Raw genomic sequence first — 18566 nt, 5'->3', positions numbered from 1 at the left:
GGTTTTTTTTTCCTTTTCTTTACATTGTTAACAAATGCCAAAACTCACCTTTAAAGCGTGATCTTGTGTCTTGTAAATATCAGGTACACGTAAAGCGATCTGACAGTTTTGATTATTTTTTCTCTCTGTGCTCAGTCTCCCAGGCGTTTCTCTTTCCAAGGGGTTTAGCTAATGTTTTCATCTGGAAGTGTTGGATTTGCAGCTTGATTTACTTAATAACTGTACAGTAAAGCGATGACCCATTGCCCTCTGCAATAACGACGTGCATGATACAAGGCAGCAGTATGGAGGCCCCCACAATACTTTACAAGCTGTCGATTCAAAATCCTGAGAACAAGTTTAAGCAAGAAGGAAAAAAACATATAAAGAAAAATTTTGCTGTATTATTGGAAAACAAATAAATAGAGGAAGAGATTATTCTTTTCTGACTTTTATACAAGCAATAGGCCTTGTTAAAAGGAAGTTTTAATGGCACAGTTATTACATTCCACTACCACTGCATAATCCCTAACAAGAAAAATGAAGCACTTAATTTTGCAGTTCTACAGCACCGCCCCTTTCAAATTCAATTGTTAGACCTTAGCCTTCCTTCTTCCACGGGTTGGAGACTATTAAATCTGCATTCATGAAATGTCACATTTATTGAACTACATAATTTTTTAATATCACTAGTGCAGGTTTTATAGTTGATTTTATTGTTTTTATGGCCATTCGGGGCTCTAAACCCCGGATTTTTTCAATGTTGTCCTTATAATTTTTTTCACACAGTCAGAACTAATAAAATAGAACAGTTGTGACTTTTTAATGTAAGGGGTCTCGGAGTTTCAATATTTTCACTCTGCTGGATACTAAAACCAATAAAAATACATGAGATTTTAATTATTTTCTGGATTAAATAAAACACTTTCCTTTTTCTTTCTTTTTTTTTTTTTCCCCCTTTAACGTACATTTTGTAGTTTCTGTTCTGAGGGAGACAATGAAGCTTCGAATAATATACCTTATTATCAATATTGCGATGATGAATACAGCTTTGACTGGATTTTACAGTCTAACAGGCATTTAAAATAAGGTGCTGTAGACATCACAAGATCAGTGCAACCAAGACACTGCTTTAAAATTGCCATTATTTCTTCAGATGCCTCTGGAAAGCCCTCAGATTTATTTACCAAACTTTCTTTTGCACACTTCTTTCTCGATTAAAAGAAAAACCAAACACCTTTCAGATTCATTTTCTTGGAATGCAACCCCAAACTTTCTTGCTAATGTGGGGATTTCTGTGGGGTGGCGGGCGCAATGTGTGCATCTCCTCACTGGCACAAGCTCAGTCCAAAGGGATCTGCCGGAGAACTCATTATTTTGTGTAATAACTTCGGGGCCCTGTCCTCCCCTTCCCCTTCTGTGAACACCCCCCCCGCCCACTTCGAGAAGTTCTGAGCTCAAGGAAGAAAAGAAAGTTAGACACCCCACTTGTTCCAGGCAGCCCTGTTGCCAGCCCCGACGGCAGGGCCTGTGGGGCGACGGTCCGTTCCCCCGGGACGCGCTTCCCAAGGGGCCGACGGAAAAAGCAGCTCAAGCTGGGGAAGGCCGGCGCAAATACGCTGCCTCGCACATCCCCTAAATTTCAGGGCTAAAGGAAACGGGGTCAGACAGACTCCTTGGGGGAAGCAGCAGGGGCCTGGCTTTCACTGGTCGCTGTCGGCCGTCTCCTAAATGTCCTCCAGAGTAACGGTGCCACGGCGGCCTCGCATGACGGTGCCTTGGGCTGTGCACGAAATCCGACCCAGACACGCTCATCGTCTGCTTCGCGTTTGTTTCCCTGCCCTTAAGCCCCCATCCTGCGTGGAGCCCGGAGCGGCTTAACCCACGGACGGCACCCCGCGGGTGCCTCGGGTAGCCTCGCCGGAGGAAGCGGGCGGCCCACGAGCTCCGGCGAGGCTCTGGAGACTCCCGCCGCCTTCCTCCCGGTGCTACGGGGAGCAGGCAGCTCCGCGGAGCCCCGCGGAGCCGGCATCGGGATGCGGCTCCGCATCCTGGCTGCGGGTGGCCGGGCTTCTCTCGCCCTCAGCCCCGGGGCGGGGGAGCAGCGCCTCTTTAATTTAGCGTTTATGTGTCACTGTGTTCCTGAGAGGGTTTTACAGCGCGGCGCGAACGTGAAACACCTGGACGGCGTCACGTTGCGGGGGTTGGAGGGGGTTGGGGGGGCGAGAGGCGGAGTGGGGGGGCTGCTGCGTCCGTCTGTCGTCAAGCAAACGCGTTAAAATAAAACAAAATTTTAAATATCAACCAAAACCTTGCAAACGTTGGAAAATCAGGAAACGAATGCTTCCAAAACCAGCAAGAAATGTTAGGCAGTATTTCCATTGCATCCCCAATTACCCGTGGTAAACACCCTGGCGTGGTTATTCTGAGCCATACATAAACTAGTCCGTGATTTATAAGTGAAATGAATATCGAGGCACAGAACTCTGTCTTTGCCTTGCAGGTCCTGTTACCAGTAACACGGTTGTTTTTTTGGCATGATACCTTCCTGGTTTTCTGCTCTCTAAAGTGGGAGTTTCACTCATGCTAACACTTTCTGTGACACTGTAGATAGTAGGAGAGTTACACCAGAGATAAATACTTCCTTGCTGCAATAACTCTGGCTGTGCAATTTAGCAAAGTCCATCTTTTCACAGCCAGAGAAGCCTACCAGCAGTGTTATCCCTTAATGCTACAGGGTGCTTTCCAAGAGGATCCAGCCTGTGGCCATTTCACTCCCTCCCATTACTGAAAATATTTCAAGACTCTTCCAAGAGAGGTGAGGCCACAGCCTTGAACACCTTCCAAGGAGGAAATAGGAGGGAGTTCACCTCTCTGATTTTCCTAGTGCTGTAGAAGCCAGACTGCACCAGACAGAGGCACCATGCATTGCAGGGTGATGTCAGTCAGTGCTGCTGTCTTCCAGATAACAAATCTGTTAGATATTCACTTCTCACATCTCCCCCCTCCTTACCTTTGTGAATTGATTTACTAAATGAGTTACAAGCATAATAAACATTAAGGCAGGTCAGTCTTACAGGCATTAATTAGATGTAGCAGAACCAGACAAATCTTGGTTGAAAAAAGGGTGGACAACATATGAACTATTATTCTAAGCAGAGCTGGCAGGAGCTTATCTGTTTCCATCCAACATCCCTATATTCATCTGATTACGATTTTGCCAAATTTAAATAATCCAGGTGGAAAAAAATCTGTTCTGAGAGAGTCTGCCTCATGCTGAGCATGTTTAAGGTTTCAGGAAAACTGGTTCAGCTGTTTCTGAGCACTGAGTTAGAGGAAAGCAGATTTTTCCACTGGCATTGAGACATCCTTGCCTTGTACTGAATACCTGTGGTGCCCCACACAAGGGAGACTTCAGGAGACGAACGTGTCTCGCAACAAGTCAGCCAGAGGTTGCCTCTTGTTTCTCCCTTTGTTCTCCCACTTAGGGCTGTGGTTAATGCCCCAAACCTTTGCAGAGAGACACAGACACCTTGGGAATGTTTAGGCCACCTATGGATGTCACTCAGCTCTCTGATGATTTGAAGAGTTCTTTATTCTTGGCATTAAGTATTTGTGTGTATGGGACACGTTGCCACCAGCAAGTGCCCTTTTCTTACATGCTGTCACTAGCTCTGAGAAAGAACAGCAAAAAATAATTAAAAAGCAGCTACAGAGAAGCTTTAATGGTGCTTTTGAGTCTTGTCAAGGATTTCCAAGCCAACACATGCCAGACTCTCAGGGGAGCACATTGGTAAGGTGCCTCCATTTCCTCTAGCTCCCAATATTGTTAACATCTCTTCTGGGACACCCTGACTTGCGGAGTGGAATATGCAACATTTATGGTTCTGTGGTAAAGGAAGGAACACATGGCCCTCTATTACAAACATAGCTTAATACCTCTTTCTTTCTGAACTGGGCTGTCCTAGCGATTACCATGACACCAGCTTTTCAAAACCAGAGTTTAATTCAGTTGAAGTGTGACAAAATTCACCAGAGTTTTCTTCTGAACTGCAAACAGGAAACTTATGAAACTACATAGACTTCAGTGTTTTTTAGAATGCACTTTCCTAACCCTTCCTTGGCCTGAAGAGTTTCTTATCCAACCATTATGAGAATATGGTGAACAATGCTATGAAAAACAAAGAAATATACTGTTCCTCATAGGCTCATATTTCCTATATATCTGCCACCACAAACCATGAACTATTTTGGATCCTGTCTTCATGTGCAACTGAAAGCTCATTGGTTAATTATATTTATTTGGGGTGATGGCAACTGTAACATGTTAAAACTTCTCTGTATTCTTATGTGTTGGCTACACACATAAAAGTTAGACCCAAAACCACGTATAATTCCCAGGGGCTAGACTGTCTCTCACATCTTGCACAATCATTTACGTAAGTGCAAACTGAATATAAAATGCTGCTAACACAGACTGCTGGCTACCATACTCCCACTCTGTGTTGATATAAATGACTATAACAAGACACCAGACAATGGAGAATCTGCCTAAACTACAGTGATGACAAAACAACTTTTGGTTTTTTACAGAGTAATCAGAATACAAAATATTGTATGTTTCAAAGAGAGCTTATGAAGCAAGATCTTTCACTGTAACAGTTCCAATGGGTCCAAAGTACACACAGCTAAATTTGATGTCAGTAGGAATTAGGTATGAATAGGGAGTGTTACTTAGTTATTTTTGTTAATGTTTTCCAGAGCTTACACATTCACTCTACATTTTTTAGCAAACTTTATCATTTTGGCATCATAAAATCAATCCCTAGGTAGGTTTTATCTGGAGCTGATACGCACATGCAGTTGCTGTTAATAGTCAAATATAGAAGCTTACAATAACAATCTAGCTAACTATTAATGCCTGTTTAACAGTGGAGTTAGAAGGATGGATCTGAGTTGTTCTCATCTGAAAAATAGATTTCTAGACTTTCAGGAAAAGAAACTCTTTGAAGGCTTAGTTTTCATAGGTAGGAGCCAAATTACATGGGTCAAATTGGCACTAAAATGCTAGAGAGGAATTACCTGAGAGACACATTCAGAGCTTGTATAATGGCTTTGGAGTCCATTACTCTGATGAATTTCATAGGTAAATAATGTAATTTTTGTGTAACAGAATATGCCTTGACAGTTGTACATGGAAATATAAAGTACACTATTAAATGTCAGAAATGAAAGGAATAATCATTTTTCCCTAAGGCAGATATCTCCCCCTCTCACTCCTACCTCTGAGCTGCAGTCTCCTGTGATGGAAACTGTGTAGCCCAGAATCAGCTGATGAAAAGGCAGCATTAGTCACAGACAGTACCCAGCCTCATGTCTCTGGGTTCAGGATACCTTATTGTGCCAGTCATACTCTATTAGTTCACACCAGAGGTGGAAGGAGAGTACTGACAACACTACAAAGTTTCCTGATACTGGCAAAATCTCAGTGTTCCAGGGTACTAACAACACTTTCAGCTACACAGAGAGTATGTGGCATCTGCTGATGAAGACTTCTGCCTTGTGACGGAGACTTAGGAGGACACCACATCCTCTGGAAGTGCAGCTACACTGGCCTTTACCCAGCTTGCCCCAGGTGCAGAATCAGGAAGGACCAACTTCTGAATTCTCCAGCTCTGCCAGCAGCTCTGCTTTGGCCCCTGATAATGCTATCATGGAATGGAGTGGAAACTTACATGTTTTGGAAGATAAAGCAAACCCAGGATACCTTCCCCTGCGCTGAAGTGGAGGGTAAGGGCTTCCATTTGATGTGTGGGATGTAAGAGCAATTGGTTCTGAAAGCATGTATCATTTAATAAATAGTCTTGCTTCAGCTCTCTTGGTTGTCCCAGATTGTGTGAGCTCAAGCTGTCTCAGAGGAAAGTGTAGGTAAGCATTGAGTGGGTCTTTGCCGTGTCTGTTTTCATTCATTCTCTCCACCTGTCAAGCAAGTCTCTGTTCAAATCCCTTCAGAGGCTGGAAAACAAGGTTACGCTTTTGTAAAGCTGCAGGCCTTCCCATGCTCTGTGAGTTTATTTCATAGCCTTTTGGGTTTTCTTGCTTTTCTTCCCTGGAGTCAGGTTGGGAAGTTTGTCGTGGCTGAGCTATTGTGTTTCTGTGCTTTGCTTCTCTGTGTCAGCAGTGCTGGTCATGGAAACCTGCTGAAATGTTTGTGCAGTGGAGAGTACAGATTCTCTGGTAGGCTGATATCGAGGTGCTTTGTAGCAAATATAATTACTCCTGAATGGAAACTGGGACAACAATATATGCTGGGATGGCAACATCCACACCACAACTTGTACTCATTACAATAGTATTGGTAAAAGCAAAACGTCATGCTTGACATGAAAATAAACATGCCAATATAAAATCTGTATAAATGTGTAAAATCTGTACTCAAAACATTACAATTATTTCCTAATACTTGAAAGATTTGGTTTGCCTAATTTTTCAGCACAGTTGCTCTTTCTTAATCCTTCCTTGGTTTGACCATCTCATAACCTTACCTCATCTCAGTACTGGGGCCTGAAAGGTGTGGACATAAGAGTTTTAGCATTGCAGATTCTAAACTATAGCCCAGATGTTTCCTTGAAGTCAAACCATGACATCAGAGTCAAACCCAAAGCAGATGCGAATTCAAATCTTGATCTCTAACCATTTTTTGCTGATTTTAAAGTGCTTGCTTTAAAACATTGCAGAAAAATTACTATTAAGAGGTGTAAATAGGTGTCTGAATACAATCCTCAATAGCTGGGCAGGTGATACCTAGCTGCTGAGAAGAGGCAGCTGGACTTCAACCCAGAGGTGAATGCTGCATCGTGGTAGATGATTTTACAATGTTGAGCTCAGCTGCTGAATTAACAGCACAATTCAGAGGCAGACCTACAGTCCATGCCTCTGTACCTACATCTGCTGGAGCAGGCACACGCAGAAAATTCCTGGAGTAGGAGCACTGCTTTGGGTCTCCCCTTCCCCAGCAGAGTCAGCCAATCCCCACTGGTCAAAAGGGACTCCCAGGCAGCAACAGGCAGTGCAATTGTCAGGGTTCATTCATACGATGAGAGACATTGTAGATTGTGGGAGAGACTCAGGAGGTACAGAATCGTAACAGACCAAAATGATTCCTCATACAATATTGCCAGCATGTACTAGAAACTGACTGAAGAAATACCTTCTCTTTGGAAGAACAGATTCTACAATGCCCTCTGTATAGTTTTGTGGTTTGGATTTGTGTGATCTGACATTAGGAAATATACAAAATTTCAGGAATTTCTTTTAAAAGATAATGCAACTTAAAGTTTCAGTATTAATTAATGTGATGTAACCAAATTAAATTGAAAGTAGAACTAGCTCAAATTTATTCTTTGAAGTACACCAAACAGCCTGGAAAAAAACTGGGTAAACGCTGACTGACTTTTGCCATCACATTACTTTCTAGGAGATTAGTTCTCAAAGAACAGAAGTCTTTTATGGTCTCTGATCATAAAAACAGCTTTAGTTGGACCACTATTACAGAATCAAGTCAGAACAGTCTACCCTTAAAGATAAATAAGCAATTTAATTTTAGGATGTGCCTAAACCAAATTTCTACCGCATCACTTCTGTCTCTTCCCAAGCTGCTCCTCTGTTGCTTTTGTCTCTTTCAAGTTATGGTACATTTCACCTCAGGACTACTGGGAGAAGTGAAGTTGGTCTTTATGTAATCTTCATAGCACCCATCTGACACCTGTAAAATATTAAACTGTAAGAATGTATGTTAAAGTCAGTTAGGCAGGATGAGTGTGTCCCATAGATAAATGGGTTTGTTTGGGAAAGAGTACCACAGCCTGTGAAAGCCTCTGTCTGTATCACTGAAGAGTAAATTCCTAAAGAGTCAGGATGCTCTAGATAACCCATAAAATCACAGAAGGTAGCAGAACAAAGCCAAGCTGACCAGATCTGAAACGCTGTGTGCGTGTTTCAAAACCTTGGTGCAGTTACATCTGTGGCAACCCAACACTCTTTCATTTTTCACCTGTTGCATTTTCATTCAATGTTCAGCTGCATTTTCTACAAATTTCTTCATATGTAGTTTACATCTGGGCTTTGGACACATCAGTCTCCCTGTGTATGTGTTTCACATGAATAGCTTCTTAGGAATACACAGAAACTTATGGCAAAAGCCATCAAAGTCAAGGTCCTGCCAGCATTGTTACAGACAGGAATGTGAATGGGACAGAAGCAGTGATTCTGCCTGCTTTTGGGACATGCAAAACAACAACTCCAATGGCACCAGCTCGGCCTTTCGGCTGATCCATGAGTAGGTGGCTCAAGCCGCTCTTCATACTGCAGGCAATGCTTTTTGCTCACACTTCTCTCTGCTGGGTGAGATCATCATAACCTTGTGGCAAACATTATGTGCTGAGATCAGAACAGCCATGAGGCAAGATTTGGGATGATTTGGTATTGTCATTACATTTTCTTTCTGCTGAGCCCGTCATTACTTATGCTAATCTCTTGTCCCACACTAATCTAGTTCCTCTCATTCCTGCAGGTTTACCCTGAAAACACTAGTTAACAGTTACATCATCTTAATCTCCAAGTACTGGTTAGCAAACCCTATGCTGGCTGCTCTTTGCATTTTTTCTCATCAGCCTGCTCTTCCAAGCATATATAGCTACAGTTGGCTCTTCTTCTCTGAACTTCCTCCAGCTCATCTTCCTGGTAATGAGGTGCAGAGAACTGTGCTCACCTTTTCCAGATGCTATCACACCCCAGTTCCAAGAAGAGAGGCTCACTTGCTCTTTCCCTGTGGTGTGTCTCCACCAAAGCCTCAAATTGTCTTGGCATTTTTAACCGTTGCATCACGTAGCAAATTCAAATTCAAATTCTGAGACCCTCCTTGCCTGCTGCAGCAGCCACACATCTTTGCCACCATAAAAAAAAAATAAATAAAGGAAGACAAGGGACCTTGCCTTTCTGACAAACATTTCTATTTTTGTAGGGAGCTCAGATTGTTTTCTAACTCCTCTCACTAATCAGGTAAATTGGCTTATTTATGACAGGGAGAAGAACGATAGGAAGCACTAACTAACCCCATACTGGTGGTCAGAGTAAAGCAAAAACAAAGCAGGTTTCCAGTTCTCTGCGCTGAGACTGATTTTCCATTGTCGTTCCACATTATCTTCCCATTTAAGTCTGCCCATGGAGATCTCTCGTGCATCCTGTAATTCTGTTTTAGTAGGTTTAAAACAAACAAAAGGAAGTACTTATTCACACAGAGCATAATTAAATTGTGGAACTTGCTGTCATGGGAAGCACTGGATGCCAAAAGTACAAATGGGTTCAGAAAATAAGATAAATGGAGGATAGGTACATTGATGAGTATTAAACATAGTAGCCTGCTCACAGCATTTGGCTCAGGAAGCCCTTACACTACTGTTTGATGAAATGAGGAAAGGATTTTTCTACCTGTGCCTTTTTCTCACACAGCTCCCCTCAGCAGCCTCTTATGGTCACTGGCAGGAAGACGATACTGGAGTTCATGGTCTGTCTTAGTAGAGCAGCCCTAATGTTTCTCTCCTGTTGAAAGCCACAGATGTCAATAGATGCCTATAAGTCAAATAAATTATTATTTAAGCTGAAAATTGACACTTCTGAATTCCCCTTTGAAATTTTTATCAGATCTGATCCAGTTGATGTTAATAAAAGATTACAGCAAAGTGTGCATCTGAAATGGGGTATTTTAAGGCTTTAAGATGGCTAGATTTGTTGGCCCAGCCAGAGGTTTGATTTTGCAGATATTACAGGTTGTAGCAGCTTCACTGGGGACTGATGTCAAGAGGAAACCAGTTATCGGTACTGTGAAAGTTGTATCTGCTCTTGGAGCTCTCTCCCCTCCCTGAACAAACGCTCCCACAGGCCAGTGTGGTGCCATATCTTCTTGTTGACTTTTCTCTGTAATTGCTGGTTTATCAGTCTTTCCTCAGACTACTCAGTTTGTCTTAACTGATGAACAAAATGATCAGAACCGTACACAGACAGAGAGTCAGTAAGGAGAGGATGGCAGGCTGACAAAGAAGGAGAGGGCATCAGGCTGGTGAGGTGGGCAGGCAGGGAGTGAGTCTTGGCCCCATGGCTGCCACTCTTGACTGGGCAAGAAGCCTCACTTCACAGGCTGCACCAGTTGCTCCAGTCTGAGAGGGAGGGAAAACCTGGCCCATAACAGGTCTGATAGCATCATTAACTGTTTTCTTTTCTGGTTCTATGTGTTTGGCTGCAAAACATGTAGTCTGATTTAATCTGTATTGCTTTGTCATTGAGGTTTTTTTCTGCATCATTCAGAATGACAGCCTTATTTTGGTCACAGTTGTTTCCCTACTTCTGCATTATCTCAGATTGTGTGCTAACTGCCTTAGTTATTGCAGATAAATTCACTCAGGCAATGTAATGAATAGAATCAAGTGATTTATTTCTATGGTGGAGAAAATGAGTTGTGTATGTTTATCTACATTATGCTGTTGAAATGCATGTGGTTAAAAGCCAGAAAACAATCCCTTGTTGGCTAAGGGCCTGCTTCACAGAGAAGGTAATGGAAACACGAGATTAAATTCAGAGGCTTCATTTTCTTTGTCACTAGAAGTCCCAAAGTACTGAATATTTCCTTGTATTTCAAAGAATTTTTGAGATGCTTCAGTTGCAGGAGGGTGAAGGTCAGACTGCACAATCTGACCAAACTGGCCATTTGCTAGCGTAGCTTCATCATGCAGTACTCTAGCACCTCCATGTTATTAACTCCTATTTCCTATATGTTGCTATAGTTCCTTGTCATGTATGATGGCAGACTCTGTGGAAGGATAGCTACATTCAAACCAAGTGCTAGAAACAGCACTAACTCTATTTTCCCCATCTGAGTGCTACTGGGATGGAGAACATGAACTCCCAGCAACAGACACAGCAGTAACTACAGCAGTACTGTGCTGTCAAATAGGGAAGGGAGAAAACTGTAGTCCAGTGACTCTGAACTGGAAACTGGGGACCTAAACACCTATTTTTGACACAGCATGCTACTGCTAGAGCTCAGGTTACCTCATCCATGCCTGTCTGTGCCTGTTCACCCACTTCCTGACCAGTCCTCCATACTAAATTCTTCTACAGGTATGATCCACATAATGCCCTGTTCTTGGCAGTGAGCTCTTGGAATGCCCATAATTTAAATATTAATCATGACTCAAAAGCAGTGATCCAAATGTTCAAGCTATAGTCTTGAAAGGAGCTATCAAAGGGCACTTTATTAGCCTTGTTTAACTAAGAAGTTAAGATGCTCCCACGAAAAACTATGATCATTTTTTTTCTGTCATTCAGTTCTTAACATACCAGTCCTCAGTTTTTCCAGTGCCAATACTTTTTGTCTCTACAGTCCAGGGTACTCTACTCATGATGAAGAATATTCCCTAGAAATAATAGTTTAAAATAAACAGCCAACCCAAGCCCAAAGACACTAAGCAAGATAATCAGGGAGTAACGAACAGAGATAATCAGCAAATCATTCAAATGAATTGATTTGGCTTTTGTTGGCGTCCCTGTTTCTGCCTGAAAGCTTTAGTGAAATCCAAATAAGTGGTAGTTATCTTACAGTCTCTTCCTGTTATCTGACTCTAATGACAGCAGGGGAGAGAGGGGGAAATCATGTCTTTGAACAGGATCATGGCCATTCATTTAAAGTAAATACTACCTCGAAATGGAAACTGCCTGAAGAATGAGTCTGCCTTGTCTTAGTCTTGAGCAGATTAAGTAATGTATTAAACCCAGACAATATCAGATGCTTGCAATGGCTTCAGTACCTTCACTACAAACCTGCACACAGATAATCAGAAAGTGGCTAACAGTGCAGTGTGAGGTAGCTGTGAATAGTCAAAATTCAGCCAAGGCACCCGTATTTTATGTTTCAATAAATGTTTTTAACATTAAAAAAACCCCATGTAATAGGAAAATTCAAAGTGAGTGATGCTTATTCATGATCCATCTATGCACTGGTAGCATCCAAGTTAAAACTGTTACCTCCTTAGTTTCCCATGTAGTTGATGGAGTGAAACAAGCAGGGCACATAGCAATAAATCACCTTCTGAGGTTCAGATCTCTCTCTCCCTGACTTCAGAGAGAGAGGGCACAACAGAGTTTTCTCTTAAGTATCTCTATTTAGGTGCCTGAACACACATAGGCAGGGCCAATCCAGGCAATACTTTGCTTTGTGAGGAAAACGTGGGGCCAAGAATTGGTTTGAGCACAAGATGACAATCTCCACCTAAGCTTCACTGGGACTTCTGAGGTCCATCGAAACCAACCATAGCTGCTGAAGTGGTAGTGAGGGCTGAAAGCCTACTTTCTGCTACACTGAGCTTCAGTTGGGTTTGAGATCGGCTCCCAAGCGTACAAAATGTATGCTTGGAATGAAGTAATTGCAGGGCCATGAACATGACAAGATCCAAACTGTGGTAGTATATAGAGAGATACTCAGGCTGTGTTTTGACAGCAGCTTCTGTTGGCAGGTAAACAACAGTGGTAGTCAGCCCCCAAAGCACAGCAGCACGAATTGCCAGCACCCATGTGTTAGCAGCCGCCTTCTTGCTTTCAGAATGAGTACTCATTACTGACCAGATTTTTGTGGCTGTCCACAGAGCAAGAATGCCACAGACAAGAGGAAATTATCTGTAATTCTTGAATCCTGGTGGGGCAAGATCTGTACTTACCCTTGGACCAAGCAGCACAGAGCTCTGGGGTCAGAAGTGTCAGCACAAGAATAACAAAACATCAAAAATACAGTAGGCAGAGTGTTCATAGGTCTTCTGTTAGAGAAAGCTGCATTAATAATGTCATCACAGGGCAACTGGCCACCAATTTAAGTTACAAAGAATTTCAGTGCTTTTTGCTCTGGGCAACAAAATGATTTGCCATGTTATAAACTGAGCACATCAGACACACTGAGTTAGCATCTATGTTGCAGCCCAGCAACCAGCAGCCTCACATCTCTGGTAAACTGTACTTCTTATAACATGCTGCTCACTGTACTCTGCCATATAGCTAACCTTTCTTTCCATGAGCTGTAAATCCATGAAATCACAATCAGTGCTAATAGCACAAAGATGCTTCAGCCAGGTATATTTCATTAAAAAAGCCTCCAACCTACCAAATATGCAATCTCACACTGCAGTTTAAAATAGTCTTCCTAAAGTACTCCCTCTTTCCTTTCGTTCCTGGTCTGAAACACCAAATAAGCAACGATGAGTTACAAGCTTCTTGTAGCAAATTAGAACCAGAAAGCAAAGGTTAGTATTGCAGTAAAAATATACTGTGAGCATTCTGACAGAATTACTTTTTTAATGGATCGCTCCCACATTGTCCAAGCTCTGGAATGTACTGCCACTAGGTTTGAAATATTACTTCAGGTGCTTTTCCATGGTCTCTAACCTTTTCTGTATTTCTCCACATTTTTTAAAGCTTGCACAAGATGGATGAATGGTATTAAGGGATGGGAAATTCACATCATTGCAGAAACAATTAAAAAAATACTAAGTTCCAAGTGCTTTCATTTTTGCAAGGTGCAAATTAACTTTGTTAATTACTTTTAAATACTGAAAATCCTCGAAAATTCCAGTTTTTGCAGATCCAACATATTTTTCAAGGTACTATTTTGAGTAATTTAATGACAAATCTGAGAAATTACAGGAGAAAACTCCATTGTGTAATACATTTGTACCTACAGCTTTGGTTTGTTCTGTTTTACTTCTACAGCGTTAAAAATCGTGCGATCCCGTTTTATTGGAAAGAAAACAACCTGAAAGCGAGGCTTCAACCCAAACAGGCTTTCACAGCAGTAGATAGAAACCTGAAAACTAAAATGCAGGCTAAAACTGTTCAGGGACTATCAAAGGTAATGGAAAGAAAGCACCTACCACTTAACTAAATTTTCGCTGCTAAAGCGGTTTTGTGTTTGCTATCCACAAGTACTAACGTTTATGATAGTAACCTTATAAAGTAAATTTAATTAGCTTTATCTTATTACAAATAATAAATTTAGTTGTCCTACAATGAAAAATCAATTGTCAACATAAGCTATGGTTAACATCTAATAAAACAGCCCTCTGTAAATCCATGATTAATAAGATTGGCTTCTCTATTAACTAACAGACATCATAAAATGTCCTTCCTTGCATTAATCTGTATATTCAAGGTCCATTCTGCTGCACTGAGTTTCCTAAAATAAACTGTTAGAGCGAATGAACAAAATTTTGGCGCCTATCATCATGATGTTATAACCACTTGAACATCTATCTATAGCTGAATGGTTTTGAAATTAATGTCATATTTTAATTAAGTTGTAGAAGATGGTGGCTATAGCAAGTAAGTGATTCACTTCTGTGTTTCCCTTAGCTTCTGAACACAGTGATAACGCCACTTATGTTTTGGTTTGAGCGTTAGAGGAAGTTAATTGAAATGTGAAAAACTAATTTCCCAAAGCAGTTTTTACATATGACAGGGTTTACTTAAGATTTTCTGTATCAAGAGAAAAAAAAAAGGGGGGGGGGGGGCAAGAAAAAAAAAAGGGGGAATTTATTCCCTCACAAACATGTTTACAAGTTTCTGTTTCCAAAGTGGAAGTAGTAGTGCTGAGATTTAGTATGAAGTTATTTCAGAAAACAGGGCGTATGCAGGTCATCCTTTGGAGGTTTAAAAGATTCCTCTTCCTCATACACATGCTATGCCTAAGGCCACTGGCACAATCCAGCAGCCACTACAGTCAGTGCTTGCTTCAGCTGATATTAGGTGTGTCTTTTAATAGCAGAACTATAACATCATACCTACCCTGAAAGATCCCAAAGCCATTTTACAAGGCAGGTGTGCTCAAAGTACCTGTGAAAGAACATACAGAATTATGAACAAAAACAACTTGTGGGATTGCCTGGATGAACCCTTTGAAATATCCTGAAAACCTTTGGCCATAGATATCAAACAGTTATCTAAATTTTTAAATGTTTTTTTAAGGAATCATTATCAACCTTGTATGTACCCTTAGAAAACAGAGAACATGATTCTTTGCATTGTTAATGTAATTCAAGTGACTTAGCCCCATGTGAGACTGGACTTGTGCAGTGGAGAAATTGGTCCTCTGAGAAGCAGCAGTCATTATTGTTACTTAAATGGTTGGTGAGGAAGAGAAGGCCGTGGATTTGAAGTTTTGTTTGATACATGTTACAAATGATAAAGAGTAGTACCACATTGTTTTTCTTGTAAATTGTTATTTTTTACTTTGCAAAAGTGCTGTTAAGAAAGAAAAAATATATATAAAAAGTAACATCTGCCAATGAAAATCCAATTCTTTATCACACACAAAAAAAATCTTTGTGCAGCAGCATCAGTGCTCTGAACATCGTCAGAATAAAATTCTAGTCAGAGGTGCATGTTACCAGCAATTACAGAAGATTATGTATAGAAAGATTTGATAAAATCCAATGTACTTTTATGTCACAACCTGCATATTTCATTTGCACCTTTTGGTAATTTTTAATAAAATGCACTAGTCAAAGTTCTAGCCATTGCGCCTCGTACTTTGAATGGCAATGTTAGGTTATGGACAGACCAAAAGTTAAAGCACTGTTTCAGGCGTGACTAAGGAAGTCAAGGGAACATTTATATAGGTTTAGTATTTCAGACAAAATACAACAAGCCAGTTAATCTCAGTTGCTTTATAAAAATCTACCTTTGTACTACCTGAAAGCTAGCAGTCTTCTTACAGTTACAGAAATCTGGCAATCTGGAACAGTTTTCAGGCATCATATGGGCATGGCAGCTTCTGATTTCCTGGCAAGAGACTGATGGACCAAGCATTTGCTCCTTTTTATGTCTGAAGAGCACTTGTACTGCTATACTATGCCCTTCTTTTGGTAGCTAGACCTTTTACTACGAAATTAAATATGATTTTAGAAGCATTTTGAACACAGAATTTAAACATTCACTTTGCTGCATTACATCCATATGTTTAACATTTTCATGATTGAGCATAGCAATGCTGCTGTGTGGATTGCGTCTGGGTCCACTGCTCAGCAGTTGGCATCTCTCCTGTAACACTGTGTATATACCTGCTATTGCAAAACCTAGCACGATTTATTGGTGTTTAACTTCATAAAGTAATTGACTTGGTTGGTGGGCAGTTTGCCCTCAACCAAAAAAAAAAGTAGTTTCTAACAGAAAGAAGAAAATAGCTCTCAAAAGGTTGCAAATGCTTGTTTGAAATGCGTATGTTGACCAACTATCTATTCTGAAATGTATTCTTTTTTCCCCCGTTTTTAATGTTCTGGAACATCAAGTTTTTTCCCCTTCAACCTCTGTGATGGCAAAAGAAATATTAACCTTTTATTTTTCCACTTCCTTCTAGCCTTTTTTTTCTGTCACCTTAAAGTGTTACAGGCTTCCTCTTATTTTCTCTACCCTTTTAACAGATTATTACAATAATGACTGACACCTGATAGAAAAAAAAAAGGGGGGAAAAATGCCAAGTCCAGCAACTACATACCTTCTCATTCCTCTAGACCTGCACACTTGCTTCTGGAACACAAAATAAAACCAGCCATCAATAGCAGCCAGTCAGAATAGTCTTCCTTCCTCTCTTCAAATAAACACAGCATCCCCCAACAAATCTGATGCAGCAAGTGCTGCAGCTCCCCACTTTCTATGAGGAAGAAGGAAGTTTCCTTTCCTCCATTTTCTAACTGCTCATTTATCACTTGAAAAGCAAGCTGGTTGCTCTGATTATGTGTGTTTCCTGTGGTCCTCTTACTGCTCTCTCTACACTCCCCTCACTTTACATCCATTTAAACTCCTGGATTTCTTAATTTCCCTACATTGCATTCACCCTTCCTGCTATGTCTTGTGTGTGTGGTTTGTTTTTTCCCCCTCCCTGCCAAATCAAGAGCTGTCCCATTTGGCCAGTAGTCCAGAATCAGAAAAGACCGCATCAGGTTAATTAGAACACAGCCACACACTACAGCTCCAGCCATGACAACTCTCTTATGCTCAGCTACACTAATTCACTACCAGCACGACCTTGACATTTATTTTGTGGAAACGTCTTCCCACTCTTCTTATAAAGGATGCCCTGTAACAAGACAAATTCAAACCATTAAACCTAGACTGGACCATATAATTTCTTCCCAAGTCAGGACCTACAAATTCATTTACTATGTACAAGAAACAACTCTTGCTTTATTTTTCTTACCCTCCTTTTCTCCTTCTATCATTAACTGTACAATGTACCAAAACAAACAGGTATTGCTTGCTACTTTGGGCAGTGCCCACAGTCACAAACCCAGAGGGCAGGTCAGGACAAGGAACGTAGTTACTGAGAGTGTCTATTGGCCCTGCAAAGCTCAAGCCACAGGGTAGACCATGTGGCTCTCTGTAAAACGAGCCCGCATCTGAGCTTGAATTTACAACTATCCTCATGGAAGCACAAATTCAATATTACTTTTTGAAATCTGTTCTTTTAACAAATGCTTGACAAAAAGGCTGGTAAACTGTTTATTTCTAAGTGCTGGTTAATAGCCAGTCCTTAGTCCAATGCTCAACGGTTTAATGTTAGAGCCATCTAGTGGGAAAAGAGACACATAGAAGCAGAGATGAGTTTTGCATCCAGATTTTCCATCCTATTCAGCTTTCTGGTAGGGCCTGGACACCTGGGCCAATGAAACAGTATTGTGAAAAAGAAAATAATTCTAATGAGCACTTCAGAAAGAGGATTCAAGCAGTGTCTAAAATCCATAGAGCTGTTAAGGTTTCCAGTTACCTCTACTATGGAAAACTACATAGCTGGGTAGAAGACAGTTTCAAAGAGAATAAATCCAGAAAGCACAAATTCAGGCATGATCTTATGCATGCAAACCCTCCTCAGGGATTGGCTGTTTGTTCATACTGATCCTGTGATCTCCATACAGGAAAAAATTAAGTAGTAGGGTGAAAGGCTTAGCACAAGCCTTTTGTATTCCAATATACAGGTGTAAGATCAGCTCTTCTGGTTGAATTTTAATCAATAAATGACTCTTTGAACAGTCTCAAAAGATCCTGCTAAAAACTCATCAGTGTTAACAAAAACTTGGTGCAATAAAAGGGAGGCTAGGCCTTGGAGAGTTCTCAAGTCAAGTAAGTTTATGATGTTAGAATATGACAATATGCCAAATACTCTGAAGGATGCAATACTAAGTTTCCAGTAGTTCAAGTCCCTTACAACAATAGAAAGATCAAGTATACAAGGGAGGTACAGTGATATCATAACCCCCCAAAAAATAAAACCAAACAAATCTGTACTTGTATCATTAATTTGAAACCAAATTAATGTTTGCCCTTCTGTCAGGTTGTTAAAATCCCAAACAATTAGCTTTGCCCACAAAGGCAAAGAGGATAAGAGCTTAGATGGCTGTTCAGAACCACAACTGAATAACAGTCTGTCATGCTATAAAGTTTATAGAGTCAGGGCACAAGCATACTTCAAATTATGTCTTTGTCTCTTATCACCAGAA

Source organism: Dryobates pubescens, chromosome 8 (genome assembly GCF_014839835.1).
Source record: "Dryobates pubescens isolate bDryPub1 chromosome 8, bDryPub1.pri, whole genome shotgun sequence".
NCBI classification, from domain to species: Eukaryota; Metazoa; Chordata; class Aves; order Piciformes; family Picidae; genus Dryobates; species Dryobates pubescens.
This window is presented reverse-complemented; position numbering follows the sequence as displayed.